Source organism: Chionomys nivalis, chromosome 23, assembly GCF_950005125.1.
Source record: "Chionomys nivalis chromosome 23, mChiNiv1.1, whole genome shotgun sequence".
Classification (NCBI taxonomy): domain Eukaryota; kingdom Metazoa; phylum Chordata; class Mammalia; order Rodentia; family Cricetidae; genus Chionomys; species Chionomys nivalis.
Genome location: NC_080108.1, coordinates 37,645,896 through 37,662,721, shown reverse-complemented (window position 1 = coordinate 37,662,721; position 16,826 = coordinate 37,645,896). Strand labels below are relative to the sequence as shown.

General features: G+C 39.4%; 1 pseudogene; it reads left to right on the top strand.

Moving 5' to 3' along the window:
- The first annotated feature begins 14,587 nt into the window (after positions 1 to 14,587).
- LOC130865583 (actin-related protein 2/3 complex subunit 5-like) lies at positions 14,588 to 15,774 on the top strand (annotated as a pseudogene).
- Positions 15,775 to 16,826: the final 1,052 nt, after the last annotated feature.

Here is a 16,826-nt window from a genome sequence, read left to right as displayed (position 1 = left end):
CTGCATGTAGTACTCTGTTGTAGAATCAGGACTTTGTGAGTTCAGAGAAAAAAGAAAACCTGAACTCTCTGGAAGTTGGTGAAATATATCCTGATCTTTACTTCATGTTCCATTTTCATAAATGGGGAACTGGCCAGTTAAGAAGAAGAGGGAGTCTTTCTTGAGTGACTCCACAGTTCACGTTCTTGTTCTTTAAATCAGTAGATGCTTTTAGGTTATGTTTGTGACCAACTTTAACTATAGAAATTTTTATAATTGAGGTATATAAAAACTCTTACATGTCATGTAACTTCCTATACATGTGCTGGAGCAAATCACAGATCAGAAACATTTAAATCCAGGTACTCGCCAAGATGTTTCTTGGTGATTTCCCTGTTCCACTCACACATCAACCTCTTCCATTTTTATTTATCCCACATTTCTTTAAATACCTGATTTTCTCTGAGTGTGAATTCCCATCATAGGTAGTAAAATCATGCATTGTTAGCTGTGTTCTAGGGTTTTATGATTAGAGAATAAGTGTATTATTATGACACTCAATACCTTGTGGCCACAATGAAGTTACCACTTCGCAGTATATTCATCTGTATAACTTTTCTTCAAATTATATAAAAACATATACAATTGAATAGACTCTGAATTCAATTATCCAGATGGTACCACATCCTATGAACTAATTACTTTTATTAGTAGTATCTCTGAATACAAACTTACTTTGCTTGTTGATATGTCCATAAATTAAATGGATCTAAGGGAATGAAGAATTCCACACATGGAACTCTTTTTTCTTCCCTCTCATTCAGGAAATTTGTTCTTTACTTATGTTCTTATAATGTAAAAGCTCACATATCCAGTCTCATTTTCTATTATTTCTCCTTTTGTTCTTAATGCCACAGTCACTTTAGATACTTATTATTAATATGAAATTTTATCTAATAGGAAATGGACAAATGCATCAACATGGTAGGTGAGTAACATGATTTGGATTTGTTTGAACTCTGTCCTCCTCCTTGCTTCAAGTGATTGGTTATTTTGCCTCAGGGTAGAAATTTAAAAATTTTTGTGAGATTCTTAATAGCCAAAGCTTAGAGGATGGCCCTGGGAATATTGGGGCTTTGGTCTCAGATGTCAGGCTGGGGAAATGGTTCAGTGTTTCAAGTGTGTACTGCTCTTCAAATGAGAACTTGGTTCATTTCCAAGCATGCATGTACAGCAGCTCACAACAACCAGTACTCCAGCTGGAGAGGATCTGTTGCTCTCTTCTTATCTCATTGGATATTTCCTCATACCCCCCCACATATACATGATTTTTAAATGAAGCAAGTCTTTTAAAAAGAAGATGTACTCGGCTCAAGTATGCATGGGGTTCTGATATGCTATAAAGGACTGAAAATTAAAGAGAAACATAATGAGATGCCGGAATATGTCCACTGTATTGTAAAAGTGTTAATGGCACCAAGTTCTGGTGCAGTTGGAGTTCTCACACATAGTGAGTAGAACACAAGTCTACAGACACTTATAAGGTCAGATGAATTTTTCTAACTGTACAAAATAGTGGTTTGTCATTGGAAATGTTGGCCATGTTCTTAAGAATTCATCAAATTAAATAAAAATATACTCTCATGTAATTTTCTACACAAGTACTTAGCCTTACCTAGAGACTTATTTAGCATGCATAAGGCCCTGGAATCAATCATCAGCACTTCAGAAGCATTATTTTAAAAGTTGCCACCTCTTAATCCCTTTGACAATCTAGAAGTGATCAGAATGTTCTTCATACATAAGTGAATAAGTAAACAATGGAACATCTACGGAAACAAAACATTATATATTATCAATAATAAATGAGCACACTATGAGAAGTCATGAGAGAAGGCTCAACAATAACTCAGTGAAGTTGGTCTAATAGACCAACTTTCTTTCAATTAAGGAAGTGCTATGAGAGAAATCTCAGAGCAATGGTTGTCAACCTGTGTGCTGCAATCCCTTTGGGTGATATATTAGGTAACTTGAATATCAGATATTTCCATTACAACTCATAACAGTAGCAACATTACAGTTATAAAGTAGCAACAAAATAATTTTATGGTTTGAGGGTCACCACAACATAGGGAACTATATTAAAGTGTAAAAACAATAGGAATATTCAGAAGCACTGCCCTATAATGACAGAAAAAGGTTGGTCTTTTCTTGGAGTGACGGCAGGAAGTGAAAGGACACAGGATGGATAGAGGATCAATGCTAACATACATGTGAGTCTGAGAACAAATGAATGCATTGTGTTTTGTCAAATCCATTGAATTGGTTTTGGGTCACCCACACTCTGTGCTGTCTTGTCAGGTACTGCTGCCTCCTTTTTGCCCCTCTCCCTCCCTGTGAGAATCACAGTATCCCAGCCTATTCCTCACAAGTGAATTGAGTCATAATGTGTGACTGGAAGTACGAGACTCTTCACCATTTTAACACACATATATCTATAAAATCTTGGTTTACTATGATGGAGAAATTACTTTCATTTAATAAAGAAACTGCCTTGGCCCATTTATAGGCCAGCCCTTAGGTGGGTGGAGTAAACAGAGCAGAATGCTGGGAGAAAGAAGCCGAGTGAGGAGTCGCCATGATTCTCCCACTCCAGACAGACGCAGGTTAAGATCTGCCCTGGTAAGCCAGCTCATGGTGCTACACAGAATATTAAAAATGGGTTAGATCAATATGTAAGAGCTAGCCAATAAGAGGCTGAAACTAATGGGCCAGGCAGTGATTAAAAGAATACAGTTTCCGTGTAATTATTTCGGGGCATAAGCTAGCCATGTGGGCGGCCGGGTGCCGGAGACGCAGCCCCGCCGCTCTTATTACAACATTACTGTTTCAATTTATTTCTTATGGTTTTTAAGATGTAATTTTTAGTTTTATGTATGTGTCTCTATTCACCAGTGCATGAGGCTGCCTGCAGAGGCCAGAAGATCAGAAGATTCCCAGGATCTAGAGTTGCATGTGGTTAAAAGCAGGTTCATATAAGTTCTGGAAATTAAACTTCAAGAATTAGCAAAAGAGCAGTAAGTGTTCTAACCATTGAATTCTCTCCATAACCATACATACTGTTTATTTTTAAAAATACAAGGGGAAAGTGTACGCCTATGATGCAAGAAAAATGACTAGAGAAAGCAATGGGAACTCACAGAACCTTATATAAAGAATTTTATATCTTGATTTGGTTTGGAGGATCTCTTATTTGGACTTCATTGAAATTATAAAATATTGCAATATTTAAAGTTAACATAGAATTCTATAGAAAATGTAATGTAAATATATCTCAATCATGTAATAAATATTTTGAATTCCTGTAAATTATGTAAATATGACAAAAGTTCTGTTACAATAGGAAAGAGCCTTGTTAACGTCATTCACATTTTCCTGGACTATTTAAGATAAAGGAAGGGGAAAGAAGAGAAAAGACATGTTCTTGGGAAGCTAATCATGGCTTTGAAATGAAGCCTTGGGTAGACAATCTACTCACACTTTAACTGTGCTCAGATATTAGACTTTTAAGTTGATACTGAGCATTTAAAGCATTGGAAGTTTTAAGGAGTTCAGGACTTTTAAGGCTGGATTTTTTTTATATACTGTGATGTTATTAGAATATTTTGAGGACAAGATAGGACAGAAAATGGTTTAACAGTGAGATGCTTGTATGTCAAATTGGCAAGGGATTAATTGTCCTGTTAAGCTTTAATTGTCTAATTTACACAGCCTAGATTCATCTGAGAGGAGACGTCTCCATTAGGAAATTACTTGGATCAGATTGGTTATGGGCTTGTCTTTGGGGGAGAGGGTGGCCCATTCCTCTGTGCTTGTCATGATTCATAAACTGAGAGTCCTGAACTGTATGTGAATGCTAAATGAGCGTGAAGAATGATCAATCCGAGGAATGAGTCAGTAAGCAGTTTTCTCTGTGGTTACTGTTCCAGGTCCTGCTTGAGTTGCTGACATGTCATCCTAAGGGATGGACTGTGACATGCAAGTGGAAGACAGATAAAGCCTTTCTTCAGATCAGCTTCTATTGAGCAGAGTGTTTTTCCAAGCCACAGTAAAACAAACTAGAACTCTGTCCGAATAAATTATTGAGGAAACATTCATTAATTTGCAGAAGCACTCCAAAGACAACTGAAATTTATGGAAACCAAGGACAGGGTATATCCTATTCAGTTGTTCTAATATGATGACACAGCTGTTAATACAGGATAAAAATAGTTTCATTTAGTAATTTTTGAAAGGAAAACACTATAAACATTCATAATTCCATCTAAGTCGAACCAGTTGATCCCACAGAATAAGCAAAAGAACAAGAAGACCAGCACAGTTAGTGCAGTAGTCACATACAACCTGGGCACCATTGTGAGACAAAGAGGACCCTGGACATCAGGGTCAGGCTGGACTCTGAGAAAAGCACAAGAACAACAATTAAACAAGCAAAATGATTAAATCTATGCTCGGATCCCACTCAGACCAAAACCATTAGAGAATAACGAGAAGCCTTGCATTTGTGGATGCTCTAGAGCAGAGACAATGTCCACAGAGGGATCCACATGGCAGCTGATATGTGTCTCTGTCTTCCTCAGACATTCCAGATGGGCCACATAACAAGCAGACAGCACTTAGCAATAGTGATGGCAAGTAGGCTCAGACATGCAAGGTAATAAAAAGTGAACAAAATCCTCAAAGAGTTGGGAATGATGATGCAGATTGTGTGGGTGTGATAATATATGTTCTGCAGTGAATAGGAAGTCTTAGAGCAGAGAAAGAAGAAGCTGGCCCCAGCCAGGTTGAAGATGTACACAGATAAGGCATTCCTGTGCATGTGGAAACCCAGAAGCCACAACATTGAAATTTTCTGCCACTCCAATCAGGGAAATGATAATGACCAGAAAATTTAGGGTAAGTTTCTGGTGTCACAAGATGTGGTTAGAATGTTGTCACTTCCATTACTGTGATGATATCAGTCCAGCAGGTTAGGCCTATTGGACCCATGCTTAAAAACTCTCCACTAAACGTAGTGATTTGTACACTCCCTGCAATCTATGATGATGAAAGGGTAATTCCTAGTAATAGGTGATATGAAGCTTTAACTGACCATCTTCTGTAACCAGGCAAGGCTTCCCATAGTGGGACTGGTACATGAACCCAGTCACAAAAGCTTCTACCTACAATTTGTTCTGCCTGTAAGATGTTCTGGGGTAATGGTGGCACAGAACTTGCATTTGTGTCCAATCAGTGACTTGTCCAACCTGAGACCTACATCATGAGAGGGAGGCTTTTTTGACATTACCTCAATGGTCAGGAACCAGAGGCTGTATAGCCTAGAGACTTAGGATAGAATCAAAGTGAATTGGAAGAAAAAAAAACCAATGAAATGATTCCTGGTGACAATTCTGCTAGACTCATAGACCTGAGCCTGCCGTAATAGTCATCACAAAGGCTTCATCCAGCAACTAATGGTAACAGATGCAGAGACCCACAGTCAAACATTAGACAGAGCTCAAAGTACCCCATGATAAATGGGGAGGAAGGATTATAGAAACCAGAGGGTTTGAGGCTATCACAAGAAAACTCCCCACAGACTCATAAGGGATCACAAAGGTTGAAGCAACAATTAGGGAGAATGTAAGCTATGTCCTAGTTGGTTACATCAGTCAGTCTTGATATGAGGATATGAGCCTTTGGAGGGGATGGATTCAAGACAGGATTTATGAGGCTAGTTTTATTGTAACTTGTTATACTATTTTTTGTTGATATCCCTGGGAAGTCTGTTGTTTTCTGAAGGGAAAAAGAGGAAGAGTGGATCTGGAGGAGAGGGGAGATGAAGGCAGGGGGAAACTAGGAGGACTGGAGCAAGGGGAAAGTGCAGTAGGGATTTAATATATGAGAGATTAAAAAAAGATAAAAAAAACTTTACACTAGTGTTCCCCAAAAGAAAGTCAAGAGCATATGCTGTGTATGTTCTGATTCTTAGGACCACACTGACATATGGAGATGATTGCCCCTAATTTATAAACAATGGATCCAGGGATGTAGAAATTAAAAAAATTATCAAATCCTGAAATTCTTTCAAATATCTTTCAAATCCAACTTATATTAAATTTGGGCTTTATACAATCCATGTCCTCTACTGCAGTAAAGACTCCAGTGTAGCCACTCAACAGCTGAGAATGAATGAGAAGGAAACAGGACCCTGAATTTAACTTTCTTTCTCTCATTGGACTCAGGTTTCTTCTCAGTTACAGGTGTATGGAATGCCCAGCATGACCAATGGCTGTCTTGAGTCATTGTGGTAGATATCAAAATGGTGATATTTTGTTTGTCATCTAACAAATAAAGCTTTCCTGAAGATCAGAGTATGCAGCTAAGCCACTAGTTAGCCATAGAGGCCAGGCAGTGGTGCTGTGCACTTTAAATCCCAGGACTAGGGATGCAGAGGCAGATGGATCTCTGTGAGTTCAAAGCCACCCTGGGATACACTAGATTGATCCAGTCTAAAAGACAAACAGAGCCATGTGTTGGTGACTCAAACTCTTAAATCCCAGTATGTGGAGTCATACATATTGAATCCCTGCAATAGGGATGTAGAAAAAGGAAGGATACAACTGAGCAGAGAGAGAAATATAAGTTGGGAGGAGAAAGGAGCCCATGGCATTCAGTTTGAGGATTAGTGGAGACAGGATCTTTCCCACTTTGGTCTGAGGTAAGAGGTGTCTATAATGGCTGGCTCCTTTACTTCTCTGATATTTCAGCATTTACAGCAGTATCTGAATCCAGATTTTTATTATTAAGACCAATTAGAATTTGTGTAAAAAAATGCATGAAATTCCTTAGTGAAGATTATATTTCTTACTTTTCTGTTTTGGTGACAAAATGCCATGACATAAGCAACTTGTGGATGAGAGTTTATTTGGATTTATGCTTCCAGAGACAAGGGGGAGACAAGGCAGCAAGCAGCAGCCGTGGAGGTAGGAACAGGAAGCTGATCACTCACATCCTCACATGAAAGCATGAAGAAGAACAAGCAAGAATGTCACTTAATAGGAGATTTTTATTCTCAAAGCCTCCCCACCTCCACAGACATACTTCCTTCAGCATAGCCAGTCCAACTAACCTTCCCCAACAGCACCGTCAACTGGGACCAAGGGTTCAAATAACTGAGCCAGTGGTTAACAATATAATTCAAACTAGTGCAAGAGTCATGAAGAGAATGTCACTTCTATTAAGACTACTATGAGAAAAGTCAGACCTGTTAGTCTAGAGGCAGTGGGTTTCCATTTCAAATGTTGTAAGCCAGACAGCAGGGGGGCTTTGGAAGATACCATGGCATTTCCTGCTTCTGTTACCTATGTCAGTGTGCAGCTCTCTACAGAGGTAGAGTGAAAAGTTAGTACATTTGTGTTTAATTGATGTATAAATAAGTCATAGGTCTAACAGTTGTTGAAATTTTATAAGAAATGTTGAGCAAATTTATTACTAGAAAACACATGTAGATAATAAAGGATATTTCATAGATTCTAAACAAAGACTACATTTATTTCCCAGTCACCCAGACCCAAATAATCACACAGAAACTACATTAATTACAACAACACTGTGTGACCTTGCTCAGGCTTCTTATTAAGTAACTCTTACATCTTAAATTAACCCATTTTTATTAATCTATGTATCACCATGTGACTGTAGCTTATAGGTAAGTTTCTGGCATCTTTCTTTCTTCCTCTGTAGCTACATGGCATCTGCCTTGAATCTGCCTACTCTCTCTATATATTTATTTTCAGATTTCCTGCCTGGGTATACTCTGCTAAGTCATTGGCCCAAACTGCTTTATTCATCAATCAATAAAAACAACACGTATACAAAGGACATTCCAAATCATTTCCCAATTTTTCCCTGATTAAAAAAGGAAGGTTTTAATTTTAATATAGCAAATTACATATTAAAAACAGGTTTTAAGCAAGAATTACAGTCACATTATTTATATCTAATTGATCTTTGTCATTACTAAACAAAATTATAACTATCTAGTCTTCAACTCCATTGAAGACCCCAAAATGATATAATAATACTTAAGTAAACAGAAAGTGCATTGTAAACAAGTTCCAAAATTTTAGAAGTGATAGAGACATCTTACTGCCTGGAAAGTCACCCAAAGTTCTTTTTTAGCATTTCAGCCTACAGACTGCAATGGATTAATTAAAAAATGTTGCAAGATTCCCAGTGGTTGCAGTGGCAGAAATGTTACAGGTCCCCAAACAGTGGCAGCAGGCAATGGGTCCCGAGAGTAGCCAGTCCCAGGCAGGGATGGCGCAGTTCCCCAAGTGGCTGCAGCAGGCCACAAAGAAAGAAAGACAGATGGGCACCACATGAGACCATGGCACAGGTCTCCCAAGGTGCCTGGCTGGTCCCAGGCAGAGAGACATATGATGGTGGGTGAGAGACAGAGACATGGATAGGCATGCCATGCAGAGTGAGGTTGGATATTTATTTAGTGGGTTATGAAAGGGAAGAGGGAGGAGGAGAGAAGAGCAATGGGGAGCAAGGGGAAAATGGGGAGAGACAGAAGCTGCCTCTTTAAAAGGGAGACAGAAAAAGGAAGAGACTTGGGCTTCAAGGAGGAAGGAAAATCTGTCTGCCTCAATGGATGGGGAGGGAGTGGGTGTGGTTTGTCTCTTAAAGAGACAGGACAGACCATTATATTCCCATATCATTTTTATAATAAAAAGTTGGTAGGTTAGGCACCACAGGTTAAAGGAATTGGGGTGGCAGATTCTCAAGACAGCTTCCTGCTTATTTGTGGACATTGTCTTTGGGGGGAACCTGAGAAGGCTGGGTGCTGGTCACATCCTGGTCTCTTTGTTTCTGTCTGGTGTTTGTGGTATGGAAATGTCTGGTGTCTCTTACACCTGTTTAATGTGTTGGTTGTAACACTAGGGGGCTGGCTTGTTAGGGTTTCTGTCCTGCCTGGTCCCCCACAGCCGGGAAGCCCCAAGGAAAATCACACAGAAATCTCTATAAGTTATAAAGCTGATTGGCCCATTAGGTCAGGCTAATTATTAGCTCTTGTAGCTTATATTAACCCATTATTCTGATCTATTTTTGCCATATGGCTTGGTACCTTTCAGCTGGCAGATCACATTCTGATTCCTCGGTGATCTGCGCAGGACTGGGAGGAATCAAATTCCTCTTTCCCAGAATTATCCTGTTCTCATTGCATTATTTCTACTTCCTGTCTGGTTTTCCCACCTATACTTCTTGCTTGGCCAATTAGCATTTATTTAAAACATGATTGACAGAATACAGACAATTCTCCCACATCACTTCCCCCTCTTTTAAAAAAAAAAAAAAAAACAAAGGAAAATATCCATATTCCATTTTTTGGGAATGCGGGTGTAGTATTTCAGGCTATTTCCAGCTGGTTGGGGGCACCGATAATCTTATGGGGACCTGAAGAAAATTTAGAGTTATTATTATCAAGTCCTTTGAATCTTGATCATCTCAGGCAGCAGTCTTGAACCTGTTCTGGATGAAGAACTCAGACATCTGGGCCATCTATTCTTGCCAGAGATTTCTCAGGTGGTCTTCCTTGATCAAAGCTGATTTTTCTTAATTCTGAATAAATCCAGAGCTTCTCGTTTTCTGTGGAATCAAAAGCAAATTCTCTTCTCCAAAGTAACATACCTTTTGACTTCAATTTTGAAGTCAAGGTATTTTCAAAATACCTATCTTGGATTAATTCTGCAGCATTTATAAGCAAATATCTTTTAGCAGCTGTTGCTCCTTCCTCAGCATTCGAACAATTTAAAGAGAGCACAATAGCATACAGTATCAAGATTCTCTGTGTATTTTCCATCTTTACATGGATTTATTTTAACCTCTATTTCTATTATTTTTACTTTTAACTTTTGGCTTTTTGAGACAGGTTCTCTATGTATCTTTGTCCTGGAACTCCCTCTGCAAACCAGGCTATCCTTGAACTCACAGAGATCTGTCTGTCTCTGCCTCCCAGGCAAATCCTACCAGCCTGCACCATCACAACCAGCTTCTTTCTCTCTCTCTCTCTTTTCTTTCTTTCTTTCTTTCTTTCTTTCTTTCTTTCTTTCTTTCTTTCTTTCTTTCTTCTTTACTTTGCGAACTTTAACCTTTAGCCTGTATATATTTTTAACAACTGTAAACCATTTAGAGGTTTTCTTCCTCTTTGAATATCTCTTTACTCTATATCCCTCTTTTTCTGAGCACATGGGTCTTTAATTTGCTAAAGAATATGGAGAAGATTAAAGCCGGAAACTTACCTGTAGGCTACAGTCACATGGTGATACATAGATTAATAGAAATGAGTTAATTTAAGATGTAAGAGTTAGTTAATAAGAAGCCTGAGCAAGGTCACACAGTGTTGTTGTAATTAATGTAGTTTCTGTGTGATTATTTGGGTCTGGGTGACTGGGAAATAAATGTAGTCTTTGTTTAGAATCTATGAAATATCCTTTATTATCTACATGTGTTTTCTAGTAATAAATTTGCTCAACATTTCTTATAAAATTTCAACAACTGTTAGACCTATGACTTATTTATACATCAGTTAAACACAAATGTACTAACTTTTCACTCTACCTCTGTAGAGAACTGCACACTGACATTGGTAACAGAAGCAGGAAATGCCCTGGTATCTTCCAAAGTCCCCCTGCTGTCTGGCTTACAACATTTGAAATGGAAACCCACTGCTTCTAGACTAACAGGTCTGACTTTTCTCATAGTAGTCTTAATAGAAGTGACATTCTCTTCATGACTCTTGCACTAGTTTGAATTATATTGTTAACCACTGGCTCAGTTATTTGAACCCTTGGTCCCAGTTGACGGTGCTGTTGGGGAAGGTTAGTTGGACTAGCTTTGCTGAAGGAATTATGTCTGTGGAGGTGGGGAGGCTTTGAGAGTAAAAATCTCCTATTAAGTGACATTCTTGCTTGTTCTCCTTCATGCTTTCATGTGAGGATGTGAGTGATCAGCTTCCTGTTCCTACCTCCAAGACTGCTGCTTGCTGCCTTGCCTCCCCATACTGGTGGACTGTATGTCTCTGGATGCATAAACCCAATTAAATCCTTTCATCCACAAGTTGCCTTTCATCACAACAGAAAAGTAAAAAATATAATTCTCTTTAAGGACTTTCATGTGTTTTTTGTTACATGATTTCTAATTGGTCTTAATAATAAAAACCTGGATTCAGATATTGAGATAAATATCGAAAGATAAGAGAAGTAAAGGAGCAGCCATTTTAGAGACGTTTTACCTCAGACCAAAGTGGGAAAGATCCTGCCTGTCTCCACTAATCCTCAGACTGAATGCCATGAGCTCCTTTCTCAACCTAACTTATGTTCCTCTCTCTGCCCAGCCATATCCCTTCCTGTTTCCACTTCCCTAGTGCTGGGATTAAAAAATGTGGCCCCAAGTACTGGGATTAAAGTATGAGTCACTACCACCTTGCTCAGTTTGTCTTTTAGACTGAATCAATCTAGCATAACCCAGGGTGGCCTTGAACTCACAGAGATCCATCTGGCTCTGCCTCTGCCTCCTGAGTCCTGGGATTGAAGGTGTACACCACCACTAACTAGTGGCTTAGCTGCATACTCTGATCTTCGGGTAAGCTTTGTTTGTTAGATTACACACAAAATATTACCATTGATTATCCCATTTGATATCTACCACAGTGACTCAGCCATTGGTCATGCTGGAAATTCCATACACCTGTACCTGGGAAGAAACATGAGTCTATTGAGACAAAGAAAGTTGGATTCAGAGTCCTGTTTCCTTCTCATTCATTCTCAGCTGCTGAGTGGCTACTTTGGAGTCTTTACTACAGTAGAGGACATGGTTTGCATAAAGCTCAAGTTCAATAATAATTGGATTTGAAAGAAATTTGAAGTAATTTTAGGGTTTTATATAAATTTCTTAATTTCTGTGTTCTTGGTTTCCTTGTTTATGAATTAGGGGCAATCATCTCCGCATGTCAGTGTGGTTCTACTAATCAGAATATACAGAACATGTGCTCTTGTCTTCATATTCTTTTGGGAAAGACTACTGGAGAGTTCTTTTTATCCTTTTTTTAATCTCTCATATATTAAATCCCGACTGCATTTCCCCCTTGCTCCACTCCTCCCATTTCCTCCTGCACTTCATCTCTCTTCTCCTCCAGATCCACTCTTCCTCTTTTTTCCTTTAGAAAATGGCAGGCTTCCCAGGGATATTAACCAAACACAACATAACAAGCTATAATAAAACTAGGCTCAGAAACCCTGTCTTGAAACCATTTCCCCAAACTAGGCTCATATCCTCATATCAAGGCTGACTGAGGCAACCAAGAAGGAGTAAAGGGGTTACCAAAACCAAACAAAAGATTCCGAGCTCATGGTCCCACTTTTACGAGTCCCATAAGAACACCAAGCTACACAATCATAACATATATGCATAGGACATAGCTGACATTCTCCCTAATTGTTGCTTCAACCTTTGTGATCCCTTATGAGTCATGCTTAATTGATTCTGTGCAGAGTGTTCTTGTGATAGCTTCAAACCCTCTGGCTTCTACAATCCTTCCTCCCCACTTACCAAATAGGGTTCTTTGAGCTCTGCCTAATGTTTGACTGTGGGTCTCTGCATCTGTTCCCATCAGTTGTTGGGTGAAATCTTTCTGATGAATATTATGCTAGGCTCAGGTCTCTGAGTATAGTAGAATGTCACTAGGAAATGTTTCATTGGCTTTTTTTCTATTTGTCTTTGGTTCTATCCTAAGTCTCTAGGGTATACAACCTCTGCTTTCTGGTCATCTGGACAATGTCAAGAATGGCTCCCTCTCATGATGAGTCTCAAGTTGGACACGTTATTGATTGGCCACAAACGCAAGTTCTGTGCCACCTTTACACCCAGAATATTGTACAGGCAGGACAAATTGTAGGTAGAAGATTTTGTGATTGGATTCATGTCCCAGTACCACCACTGGAAGCCTTGCCTGATTACAGAAGAGGAACAGTTCAGGATCCATATTCGCCATTCCTAGGAGGTTTTACTAGGGTCCTTATCATAGATTCCAAGGAGTTTACATTGCACTAGGTTTAATAGAGAGTTTTTAAGCATGGGCCCAACTAGCACAACCTGCAGGATTGATATTACCACAGTAAATAGAAGTTACTACATTCTAACCACATCTGTGACACCAGGAACTTACCCTGAATTTTCTTGTCATCATCATTTCCCTGGTTGGGGGTGGCAGGAAATGTCAATGTTGTGGTTTCTGGGCTTCGACATGCACAGGAATGCCTTATCTGTGTACATCTTCGACTGGTCAGGGCCAACTTCTCCTTTCTCTGTTTTAAGACTTTGTATTCACTGCAGAGTATATATTATCACTGAATATATACTATTCAGTTGTTCTAATGCAATGACACAGGTGTTAATGCAGGATAGAAAAGGTTTCATTTCACAAATGTTGAAAGAAAATGCTAACTTACACCATCATCCCCAATTATTTGAGTGTTTTGTTCACTTTTTCTTACCTTGCAGGTCTGAACCTGCTTGACATTATTAGTGCTAAGTGCTGCTTGTCTGTTATGTGGCCCATCTGGTATCTCTGAGGAAGCTGGAGACACATACCGGCTGCCATATGAATCCCTCAATGGGCATTGTCTCTGTTCTAGAGCATCCAAGAATGGAAGTCTTATGGTTTCTTCTCTAATGGTTTTGGTCTGGGAGGCAAAAGAGCCTAGATTTCATCATTTTGCTTTTTTAATTGTATTTGTGCTTTTTTCAGGGTCCAGCCTGACCCTGCTTTCCAGGGTCCTCCGTGATTCACAAAGGTGCCCAGGTTGTATGTGATCACTGTACTAACTGTGCTGGTCTTCCTGCTCTTTTGCTTGTTGTATGGGATCAACTGGTGAGACTTAGATAAGATGTTTAATGTTTTTTTCTTTCAACGTTTATGAAATGAAGCTTTTTCTATCCCGTGTTAACACCTGCATCATTGCTTTATAACAACTGAATAGTATATACCATGTCCTTGATCTTCTTACATTTTAGTTGTCTTTCGAGTGCTTCTGCAAATTAATGAATGCTTTCTAAATAAGTCATTTGGATAATGTTCTGGTTTCTTTTACTGTGGCTTGGTAAGTTACTCTGATAAAAAGCAGCTGATGAGAAGAAAGGATTTATCTGTCTTCCACTTCCATGTCACTGTCCATCACTGAGGCAGTCATGATAGAAATTCAAGCAGGACCTGGAGCAGCAACCACAGAGAAGACTGCTTACAGCTCATTCCTTCATGCTTAGCTAGCATTCCCATACAGTTCAGGGCTCTAGCTTAAGAATCATGCCTGTCACAGATAATCGGGCCACCCACCCAAAGACAAGTCCATAACCCAATCTGATTTAAGTAATTTGCTAATTGACATGCATCCTCTTAGTTGAATCTAGGTTGTATCAATCTGACAATTGAAGTTCACTAGGAAAATTGATCCCTTGCCCATTTGACATACAAACATCTCACTGGGAAAGGCGAAAAGGCACCGCAAAGGGGAGGCCAGCGTCGCGTCGCGATCCGGGATGTCGAAGAAGAAGGTGTCGTCGGCCCGCTTCCGGAAGGTGGACGTGCACGAATATGATGAGAACAAGTTCGTGAACGGGGAGGATGGCGGCGATGGCCAAGCCGGGCCCAAAGAGGGCGAGGTGGACTCATGCCTGCGACAAGGAAACATGACAGCCGCCCTGCAGGCAGCTCTGAAAAACCCCCCATCAACACGAAGAGTCAGGCCGTGAAGGACCGGGCAGGCAGCATTGTCTTGAAAGTGCTCATCTCTTTTAAAGCTAATGATATTGAAAAGGCCGTTCAGTCTCTGGACAAGAACGGTGTGGACCTGCTAATAAAGTATATTTATAAAGGCTTTGAGAGCCCATCCGACAATAGCGGTGCTATGTTGCTACAGTGGCATGAAAAGGCACTTGCTGTTGGAGGAGTGGGGTCCATCGTTCGTGTTTTGACTGCAAGAAAACTGTGTAATCCTCCAGCTGGAACTGGACGGCGTTCACAGCAGTGGGAGTTGCTGGTACAAAGACCAAAACAACCAAAGGGCACCGCTGCTCTGTGGGTAGCATCTGTTTCAGCTTTGCCTTCTTGCTTCCTTTTTCATATCTATAAAGAAGAAAATGACATATCAGTTTCCTTAATGAAAATTGAAATAATGTGGAGAAAATTTTGTTTTAATGGGGGTGTTTTATCCTTTCATAATCATGTCGATAATATGTATACCATTCTGTAATTTATATTCAAGTTTGTGCAATTTTTAACTCTTTTGGCTGGTTTAAGGGTTTTACTTTGTTTTTAACCAATACTGAGAGATATGATTAAATTTGAGGCCGGTTTCCTAACTCATGCTGGTCAGGAAGTGATCTTTATTTTTAAAAATGAGAGACTGGCAGCTATTAACATTGCAAAACTGGACCACACTTCCCTTATTTAAGCAAAATGTGTTTCCAGAGCAAGTAGTGGGTGAGCCCCACTGCCAGTTTCCAGCTTTGTTTCTGCTTGCCTCCAGATGATGCTGTGAGTGTGAGTGTGCTACTGTTAGCCTCCTGTTATCATGGCCTCTCAGTCTCTTTGTGGTGACCCAGGGTCCAGAGCAAGCAGTCTTGCTCTACATAAATGTATTTGCAAAATATAAGCGCCTCTTTGACACAAGCATCGCATTTTCCTTCTGATGATAAGGCTGTCTGGGGAAACCACCCCAAGTCAGAGAAAGGACATCGAAACTGATGTAATTCAAACTCTACCAGCCTCTGGATGAAACCCTACTTTCTTCAGAAACAAGGTAGCTGCCTTAGACATTTCCACAGGTATTCACTGTCATTTCATATGCCCAGTGATGTCTTCAGTGTTGTTCAGGTAATGGGGAGCTCAGAAAATTTGGTTCTGATCCAAACAAATACATAGTCTGTGTTTCAGCTCAGTGTTTTTTTAAGAAAGAAAAATGCCACACAGAAAAAAAAAACAGTGTTTACTTTGTTGGACAAACCAGATTGGTTCTCAAAAATGACCAGTGCTTGTAAAAAGTTAATATTGTGAAGCAGTTCCAAGAGCAACCACGCGAACGCACATGTTAGAGAGGGAATCAGCCTGGCTAGTCTTTACACAGGACACCAGTTCCAGAGTCACTGACTGAGGGGAGAACCAGTGCAGAAATTTTGTAAACTGCTGTTTTTGATACGTGCTTTTTTGTTTTGTTCTGTTTTGTAAAGTTATGATAAACTTCAGAAAATAAAATGTCAGTGTTGAAAAAAAATCTCACTGTTACTCACTGTTAAATCATTCCCTGTCCATTCTTGTCCTTAAAATATCCTAGTAACATTATACTATAAAAAATCCAGCCTTAAAAGTCCAAAACTCCTGAAAAATTTCAATACTTTAAATGTTCAGTTTCTACTTTAAAGTCCAACATCTGAGCACAGTTAAAGTGTGAGTAGGTTGTCTTCCCATGGCTCCATTTCAAAGCATTGATTATAATCCCATAACATGTCTTTCCTCTTCATTCCCCTTCCTTTATCTCTGGGGAGTCTGGTACCTCAGGTCAAATTTGTTCTTGTTGTAACAAAACTTTTGTCACATTTACATAGTTTTTAGGGACTCAAAAGTTTAATACATGGTTTACCTATATTTAAATTATATTTTCTATAGAATTCTATGTTAATTTTAAATGTTGGAATATTTGAGAATATCAATTGAAGTACAAAGAAGAGAGACTCCAAACAAACCG